Here is a 10,449-nt window from a genome sequence, read left to right as displayed (position 1 = left end):
GGGGGGGGCAAAAGATCAGACTTAATTTACATAATTTACAACGAGAAGTACTCACTTTTTTTAATTTGAGAAATTGCACTGCACACACAAGGAATATGTGCATATTAGCTATATACCCTATTTTGTCGTCTTGTATAATTAACGTTTGAGTCTTTTACCATGTTACTCCTATAATTAACGTTTGAGTCTTTTACCATGTTACTCCTAACGTACACTTTGGTTTTAACGGAATCAACTTCCTTTTTTTTGCGTATCTTTCCTTTTCATTATACAATGCTACACGCAATATAACTTGTGTCAGACAAGTTGTTATTAATCTCATTTTATATAATAAATTAGAAATTCCCCTGTAACGTCGCGACCGATGCAAGTGAGAGAAACATTTCCATTTTCTATTTATAAGCTACTGTTCTGTTCTTACACTGGATTACAAATCAGACAGTTATCATATCTTTTACTCAAAATTCTCCTCTTCCTGTTCTAATCGCAGAAATGGACACAAATCATGGCGATCCGCCTCCACTCTCCTTCCTGGACAGAATGTTTGCGATGGGCGATGAACCTCTAGGCATTAGGGTAACACCCTATCACAAACCCTCTTGCATTTCTAAGATTCTAAACGCCCTAGACGAAGAAGAGTTACGGTTTGTTAGAGAATCTTCATTCGGTAAACTCGTAGAAATCGCTGAGAAACCTGCCTTTTCCGGCCGTCTTGGGCGCTTATTGTTTTCTCGTCTACTGAAGATCCGGAAGAAGCACAAAGCGTGGTTTCTTTTTGCCGGGAAACCAATTAGATTTTCAATCAGAGAATTTGCACTAGTCACCGGCCTCAATTACCGTAGATACCCACCGCACAGCAAGAACAGGAGCAAGAAGATCTTATCGGAGAAGCCGTACTGGGGGGAGCTTTTTGGGGCCATGACTGAAGTAACGGTCTCCTCTGTTGTAACAATGTTGAAAAAGAAGACGGTGATCGACAGAGGAATGAGGATTAAGTACGCACTTCTCTCATTGCTCTCAGCCGTAATACTCCCAACATCCCACAACCCCCGCATTTTACATGCGGCCGCTGAGAGGATCAACGATTTAGATCAGTTCCTTTCTTATCCTTGGGGACGTGAATCTTTCTATATGCTGATGGACAGTATCAAAGAGAGGAATGAAATATCTCTATCGCAGAATACAATTTCCTTCAAAGGGGTTTGTGATGTCGATTCAGCTTGTGCTAATCGAAGCCGTACCTTCCCTCAATGGGGTTGTTAGAGATGGAGCTTCCTATGGTTCCGAAGCAGAATCTGAAGCAGACGAAGAATCCGGTGTTGTTGAAAGGGAAGGGAAGATTAGTATTAACATGGGACACATTCGTTCCATTGATTCTGCTTGCAAGGTATTGTATCTCGATCACTTAAAATCCTGCTCCAAATTATTTCGGTTTTTAATCTTCTGACATGTTTTACAGATAAACGTGGTTTCTATCATATCTGATGGCGCTGACCTATCGAATTTCGAGTCGGACCTGGGGTCAGACGACAAGGAAGATGTGCTTGTTGACAATCTTGTGAAGGCAGCTCGAGAAGGATTCTCTTTTTCCAACTTAAACTTCAAAGGTGGCGCGACTAAAGCTGATGTTAGCCGTATGCGTGAGGAAGCCATCAAGGAGAACAACAACCGGAAAACCGCAAGTCAATCGGAAATTACCTGCGACCGAAGGTGTCGACGCTGAGTATGTTGCCTCTGTTGTCAAAAACAGCTTATCTGCAGATCTATCCAACATGGGTGATCAAATAAAGGACCTTGCCTTGCTCTGTCTCTATGCAACTCGCAAAACCTATTTCAGAAGAAGATGGAAGACCTTATGAGAATCTCACAGAAGGAAATTTTGGACACCATGACCAAGTACTGTACTCGTTCTCACGCTCGACCACCGGTTGATCGTCCACCCGATAACACCGGAGAATCAAATGTACCGGGAAGAGACTCGAACCCTTTTGTTGTGTCCGACATAATCCAGGAAGCTATGCGATTTGCGAACAAGGAGTCAGCTCATACACGTCAAGTAAGTGTTAAGGACAATTGATATCATGCAAATATTCCTGGTACATTTCTTAGGAAACTCGAGAAAATGTGGTTGGTGGTCAAAGGGGACAACCTTGCGATGAGGTACAACTTTAGTTTCTCCTCTTCTACCAAGGAATCTCTCCATTTAATATAACCATGAATTGTTTTGTGTTGATGCGAATGCAATTTTGGTAGGATATTTTCTCCGAGCCTCTCAGGTCTGAAGAACACGAAGCTATGGATCACGGCGGAGGGGATGAGTTAAACCCGAATCACGGAGACCGGGAAGAGGTAAAATTCCTATAAAATTTCTCTATGTAATGTTCGGTGAGTCAATACTTTATGCTTAGGAAGAAAATTTAGCGAGGCACATATGAACTACAACTCTGTAACACCCAACATAGCTTGTATAATCATTAACTTAACACCACTCGTGTCTTTTTTGGCCGTACACTCGTGTATATTAATCTGATACAAAAGGCAAATCCTCGTTTTTTGTTATAATGTTTGTGTCAGGACCCACTTGTAGCGTACATGTTCAACGGAGAGGCTGATGACATCGGGGATGTTGGGGCTTGTCAAGATACCGTAACAAACCCCAACGTCGACAGGGAAGACGCGGTACTTAAATCTTTTTGCTTATCTACGAACTACCCTGCTAGCTTTTATCAACATAACGTTGACGTTATCTGTGAAAATTGTACTGGCTAAGAAACGCTTGTCTATCCACACAGATAGCTTGTAACAAACAAATCACCAATTTTATCCACCTGCTATTTTTCCAACCCAAATTTTGTTTCAAATGTGCAGGTGGAACAGATAATTGCTCATCCTTTTAACAGGAGCTAGACAATCATTGAGGATCCCACTAACGTCATCAATGCAAATCAGGTATTTATGGTCTGGTCTTTTTAGTGTAGACGACTCTATTCATTCATATATCTGACAGTGAAGGCTCTTTTATATGTAGGAAACGGTCGCAACTGGACTGTCCTTTCCAGATCCTTCATTTTCTATTGGCCTCACCCAAATGGACAAATCAAACGCTCAAGCTGTGGATCATGGAGCACACCCAAAAAACTGGGAGGATCCATTACCGGAGTCCAACGTCGATAAAGAAGCTCCGATACTCAACAGGAAAAGCAAGCGAGCTAAAATTGTGCCAAGAAACCTTGTCGGGGATTACCAGTGCGACAAACGGTTCCTCACTCGTGCATGGGAATCGTTTGTTAATGCGATCCGCAGCACCCCAAGCATCGACTATGCCGCAAAATTTGTGTTGCTATTGGAGGTACTCGGCGGATCACCATTGTAAGTTTCCTTACTTGAGACACTAACTAATAATTTACTCGGATAAACAACGCCTAACCGGTAAGCTTTGTTGCTATTGTTTTTATTTGGCCACTAGCAGTGTTATCGATTTTGGTGGCATAACTGTCGAATCCAGTGAGTTGTCGGCAATTGTTGATAGATCGTCTCATTTACCTTCCACGGTATATCTTTTCATCATAATATATATGTTAGCATACCAGAGGCATTCGTAACACTAACAAATCTAATCATTTACCCTGTTTTGGATTGGTGGAACCTTCGCCTTTTGTTGCACAGAACATTGCCAACTTCACCATCGGAGCAAGAGTTTTACTTGCGGTTGGTTCGGTCCCCATTGGAATATCCCCCTCCACTGGTGTAGTAGTGGCCAACACCAATCCACGAGCCGCCTCCAACTCTGAATTAAAAATCTTGTTTCGTTAACAATCTTTATTTAAACAACATAGATATTGGTAATCAAACCTACATACCGTCACTTGTTGGCTGTGTTAGGGGCCCAATGTTTGCATGCGTCGAGTCCGTGTAAGAACATTCGCTTTCTTCAAGACCATCTGGAGATAGGCTCAAACCTCGTGTGTCCTCTTGGCGACCAGGCTCAATTCGCTCTCCCACTATGGACCCAACATCATCATTTATGTTCACTTTAGCGCCACGTCCACCGCCTGCCAGACATTCTGTCGCCATACGAGCCCAAAACATCATACCATCATCAAGTCCCTCTGTTGGCGTTGCCTGCGCCCTTCGATGCTCTTCCATTGCCGTCATGTCCATACCAACATTCCATAATACAGGGGGCGCATCCCCTCGACCAACAGGCCCAACGACTTCGTTACCAAGCCCGGTTACACCTTCAACCAAAATTTTAATTTTGTCAATTAATATTCAGGTAACCTGCTAAATATATAGATTTACACTACAATTTAAATTTTTAACAGGCTAACTATGACACATAGAACCTTTTTAACGGGATAACTATGACACATATAGCCCAAAAAAATTTAATAACTAAAACAATCTAAATTTTAGACTCACCCAGGGTCGCATTTACTTGAACAACAGGTCCAACGCCTTCGTTACCTAGCCCAGTTACACCTTCAAACAAAAATTTCAATATTGTCAAATAATATTCAGATAGCATGCTAAAGATACAGATTTACACAATTTTTAAAATTATTAACGGCCTATCTCTGACAAATAGATCATTCACCCAACAATTTTATATTGTCAATTAATTTCTATTAACCTGTTAAACTATTTAAATACTTCACTCACCAGGGGTCGCATTTCCTTGAACAACAGGTCCAATGACCTCGTTAAGAAGCCCGGCTACACCTTCAACCGGAAAAATTTAATATTGTCAATTAATCTCATGTAGCATGCTAAACATTAGCAATAGCACTACAGTTTAAAAAATTAACGGGCTAACGTTGAGACATATATCCTTCTACCCCAAATTTTTAGCCATGCCAATTACTTTCACATAACCGGCTAAACAATTTAACTATTTGACTCACCAGGGTTAGCATTTCCTTCACCAGCAGGTACAACGGCTTTGGTACCAAGGCCAGTTATACCTTCAATTGAGAAAATTTGATTTTTTGTCAATAGTGTTCTGATAACCGGCTAACTTTAAAACCTTATACTACAATAAAAAATACTAACAGGCTAGGTACGATACATAGATACAACACTCACCAGTTGTAGCATTTCCTAGTGCTACTTCATCCATTTCGGTGTCATTGTCGTCAAGTTCGATTATCTCTCTAACTGGCTGTGTTCCTCCCTGTTGGTTAGCCAGAAAGTTGTCTGCGAAAGCCATCTCCAACGAAACCCTGTGGAAGAGACGCAAGCTGTCTTGCGGAAATAAAGCATCCATGACCCGCTCGGTCTGTGCTGCATGATTACCAAAGACTAAACATGTTGCATTGTAAAACAAATATTATACATTAATTAAAATCAGTTTGCAAGGCAATTGATATCACTCTATCTAGGGTTTAGATTATTACTTTCGTAAGCGGCTCTTGAGTTCTCGTTTGCTGTGTGATCAAAGACATACGTTGTATTGCCTATTGCAAAATTTGTACGGCAGTGAAACTCGTATTCAGCTACGTCTTTTGGACCCATCATTATGAGCATAGGAAGCTCACTTATCCAGGTTCTCCCATGGAGAAGCCAAGACAACTCAGCCGTGCTCGAGATCGTCGCCGGCGGTATCCGGTTACCTTGGGGGCCGAGCATCCAACTAGGAAGCCGGTGAGAAATGACAAGAGGTGTATTCTGGCTGAGACCGTAGCTCTGTCTTAATATCTGGTCAATCGCATTGTAGCTCACAGTTTCATAGACCACCACCCTATAGCCTATGTCCTCTGGATGGGTTATGAACTCCCACTCATCTCCACTCTTCTTCTATTGGCCTCGCCAAAATCGTACACAGCGAACCATCTGAGATGGAAACACACAATCTAATTACAAACAAGAATTTGCATGCATCCATATTTCAACACTAGATTTGTTATCAATTTACAAATACTAAATTACATGCATCTATATATATACGAAGAATGTATTGCATGCATAGCTTTTTTTACACATAAGATATGTTATAAATTGCACACAAAAATAGCGGTTTTTGATGAAAGTTCAACGATCTCTGCAAAAATTTACTATAGCATGTACGGATGAAACAAGAGCATGACAAGAATGAAACCAAATTAATGCTGACAGAAGATCATGGTGATGATTAGATAGTAAATGCAGGACTAACGGACTTAACAAGAATGAAACAAAATAAATGCAGGTATAATGGACTTCTTTCACATATACGATGACAACAAATTAAATTCGGACATCAACGACAATCCAAATCAGAAGGAAACAAATTTATTGCAGGTGAGAAGATGATTCTACAGTAATTGGATCACAGATACACAAGAGAACAAATTTATTGCAACTGAGAAGAACATTCGAACGACAAAGAGAGAAGTACATTTATTTTGTGTCAGGAATAATCACCTTGATTTATTTCCTCAAGTGTGAGGAGTAGCTCAACGTTGAGCTCCCTTTTATACACAAACCTCTAGTACATGTTTTTGAAACCCTCCCCCAGAAAAACTTTTCGCTTGCAATCCAATATCTTTTCTTTTGATCTTCCTGGCCATGCAGTGGCTGTGTCAGGTTTTCCTATGTTTCTACTGGTTCGTGATGCTCAAACAAAAACACGTAAAAGATATAGGAAAAGTGCAATCATTACTAACCCCCAATTATAATTATAAACATTTTAGCTTGCTACCTAAATACGGCCTACCCTAAATCACGAACACAAAACGTCATGAGGCTAGTTTGGTAATTGCTACATCACCCGGATTGAATCTGATCCCCACACATAATTATTTTGGGCAATTACCTAATTATGCACTTCTTAGTAGATATTGACCCAATTCACCCTTTTAATTTTTATCACCAGTTTTTGAAGAGCTTTTTTTTTTGTAAAAAAAAGTGCTTATTATTTTTCGTTTCGTTGACATGTTGATACATATTCAGTACTATGTTATTGTAACTGTTATCCACAAAATATTCTGCATGATCTGTAACATAAATAGATAAGTCATTTGTTAAATCAATCTAGGAAGTTAAATGACCGGTTCTGAGATTTTGAAGGACCACAAATAAACATTAGTAATTTTAATTTCTTATAATAGTTTAAGAGTTTTTGTTTATACATATTAACTTTTAAAAATGAGAAATTTGCTATGATAGCCTCTTTTAATTTATTTTCACAGAAAGAGTCTCTAAAGAAAAATAAGATCGAAAGAAGGTTTATTGAAAGGTAAATATACAAGTATACCCTTAGGATTAACTAACCCTAGATTTTGGATTTAGAGTTAAGGAGTAAGATTTAAAATTTTAAAAACTAGAATTAAATATTAAAAGTTTTATTTTTTTTAAATAGTTTCAAAAAGTATTTTCAAATTTCAAAAAGAAAAGAGAATTTGAAGAATAAAAATATATATTGAAAAAAAATCAAAAATATATAAACGTTTGAATTTGAAAACATGTAGTTCAAAATTATATATAATTTTTTTTTTCATTTATATATCTATAAATCAAAGAGTAGAAAGGTCTTTTGCTTCTTTAATGAAAACTTTTTAGACATTTTCTTTTTTGAATACTATTTTTGTGACAAAATCTTAAAAGTGATTGTTTGATAAAATTGTCCTTTATAAATTGAGAGCAAATATCAATATTTCATTTGGCTATGTCTCGAACTAGCTCCGTGTAGCAACATGTGTGGAGCTGTGATTTCTTTGACTTCACTAAAGTTATAAATTCTAACCCCACCACTTGTGGTGCTATCAAATAGGTAAGATAAGATTGAAATGACCAATTAGTTTACTTTTCTCACTTTCATGGTGTCTATTCAAAATAAAGTGATGATAAATAAACACATTTTCTTATTTAGGTCTAGCTCTATTTTGATGCGGGACTTCTAACATGTTAACATGCCCACTTAAGCAAATGATTTTTTGGCTCATGACAAAAAAAAGTCCACAAAATGTCCTATTTTTTTTGTAACTAAAAAGGTTAAATCCAGATCTATTAAAGACACATACCTAACTCCCGGATGGAAGTACAACCCACGGATAGATCTTCTCCGGAGCATTCAAATGAGCCGAAAGCAATAGCACATATCCGTGTGGTCAGCAGGGTTCGAACCAGGGTTCAGCGTTTTGGGTTTATCTCCCTCAAGCGCCACTGGACTACCACCACTGGTTAACATATCCTATTTAAAGCACCATTCAGATATATTGAGTATAGCTCTAGTACCTTATTTAGTTCTACATTGAAGGATCTCAAAATCCACTCAGAAAATGGGGTTAGGCTTTATAGTAATGTGTCTAGGAAGTTGTCTATGAAAAAATGTCGAATGATGATCTTGTATGAAAAACGTGTATATTATTGATACTAGGTGGCTTTCACTCCGCGCAAGCGCGCAAGCGCGGAGTTAGTGAATTTTCTATGTCATTTAGTTATAAGTGCATGCTATATACAGTTTGCGTCTATGCGCCTTATATTATTTTATAATTTGCATGTACTTGCAAGGTCATATTATTTGCATGTTTTATATTTGTATTTTGTACGTTTTATGGTATTTGTAATTCCTTTTCATATATTGATGGCACATATATGATTTATCTGTCAAGTTTTGTACAATATAACTTTGTGTTCTTCTAGTCTTATCTTAATCTTTTCCTATGAATAAATTGCAGGTACCTGCGTACAACTCTGAGCCGGAGGTCAAAAGTGTGTGAATGTTAATTAGAATATTAGAATTATGTAATGTCACATTAAAATAATTTTGTCTCTTCCTATGTCTACATTTCCTTTGACTACAATTCATCTTTCACAGTACCACCTTTTGGTTTTAACTTTCGTTTATGAATACAGCCATGTCCTGGGAGCTCAATTTAATTAATAGTTTTAACTGCAAATCAGACTTGTTAAGATACACCAAAAAGTAGTAAAAGCGAAAAGGGTTTGAGCTAGTGAAGCTCTATGAAAAAGGTTATTCTGCTTCTCATTTCTACCAAATTTGTAGAGAAATGTCGTCAGATAATCATTAACCTGTCATTAACAAAGATCGGGTCATGATTTGGGAATCACATATCTTGGTTTTAGGTAAGATTTAATTCACATGTAGTTTAGGCTGCTCATTTTCCGATGCATAAATTCTTACAAATAAAATTCTCAAAGCCTTTGAAATGCTTAGCCAACTTCACGACATGTGCTTCTCAGTGCCTTACAATTCAACACTATGGTTTATGTACCTGTTTTTATTTTTCCCCACACGATCCATGAGTTTTTATCTCGGTTTCGATTAATAAAATCTTTGGTTTAGCAGAGTGGTCTTTTGGTTTTACTTACCTCAAGATGAACATTATCAGGACAGTTTGATACCAACTGATCAAAAGTCTTTCTTACCACAGTCACCACACTTTTTTCCTACAGATTTCGTCGGTTAGTTAATCTTAGTTAATATAGGGTCCCAAATATAAACATAAGCTGCACGTAAAAATATACACATGAAGACGAAATCAAAGAACTAAATCTTTCTGACAAGATTCAACATTTACTAAATACCTTCGGTTTAAGCCTTCTTGCAAAATCTTCAAGAGGTTGAGCCTGATTTTGAAGGTCATCATCCTTGGCAAATATATTTACCTAACCAAGGAAAGAAAAACAAAAGTAGGATTCAATCATAATCGGGAAAATATATAATCGAAACTGCTAACCTATACAAACTTGTATGACAAAAATTCTAACCTGAAGTTAATATATAGGTCTGGAGTAAACTCAAAGAATATTGCTTTCGGCCAGTCTTGTGATCAACTAAAACTTGTTCTAGCCTAAAAATTCTAATATGTTCTCCATCTGATACGATACATCAATATAACCACGTAATACTTGAAATTATTATTCCAATAAAACATCAGAGTATCTCATCGAGCTCATGGAAAAGAAGTTTCGCGACATCGCTGAGAAAATCAACATTAGGCATAACTGGGAAGTGAAAATAGTGAGTGAAAATAGCGTTATTTGCCACATATTTATAGTAGTGGACCGATGGATACCTGAAACGGTATAAGGTGGGAAAGTATGCTTAGTTCAACATAGTGAATACCTTTATTAGAAGTGATGATAGATGTGACGGAGGCTGGATGAACTCTTCTTTTTTTTGAGCAAAGGCTGGGTGAACTCATGAAGCTCTAAATTAGAGTTCATACGGAACGTCAGCATGATTGACAGAAAGGCAAGAGTGATGACGACCCGTAATTTGCTAATTATCAATATTGGTGGGCTTGAATGATAATTTGGTCGATTGAGTGTTTTTACATAGGTCCATTTAAAAATAAAACAGTTGATTTTCATAAATGTATATTAATTTCGGTCATCAATGTACAAAGTATCCTTTAGTCTAGTATAAATGTTGGCGTTTATATCACAGTAACCCGGATTTGAACCATAAACTTGACATTTTTTACATTTTTTAAAAGTGGAGTC

General features: G+C 37.7%; 1 long non-coding RNA gene across 1 annotated transcript; it reads right to left on the bottom strand.

The window, feature by feature from the left end:
- Window positions 1–8,850: 8,850 nt before the first annotated feature.
- On the bottom strand, window positions 8,851–10,195 carry LOC106305343. Its single transcript, XR_001262968.1, has 4 exons — window positions 9,712–10,195; window positions 9,529–9,609; window positions 9,313–9,390; window positions 8,851–9,215 (listed from the first exon to the last, which is right to left on the bottom strand). It is a non-coding gene; the product is annotated as an uncharacterized LOC106305343 (long non-coding RNA).
- Between the last annotated feature and the right edge of the window lie 254 nt (window positions 10,196–10,449).

Source organism: Brassica oleracea, chromosome C7 (genome assembly GCF_000695525.1).
Source record: "Brassica oleracea var. oleracea cultivar TO1000 chromosome C7, BOL, whole genome shotgun sequence".
Taxonomy (NCBI): Eukaryota; Viridiplantae; Streptophyta; class Magnoliopsida; order Brassicales; family Brassicaceae; genus Brassica; species Brassica oleracea.
Note: the sequence above shows the minus strand (reverse complement) of the source record. Positions and strands in the feature narration are given on the sequence as shown.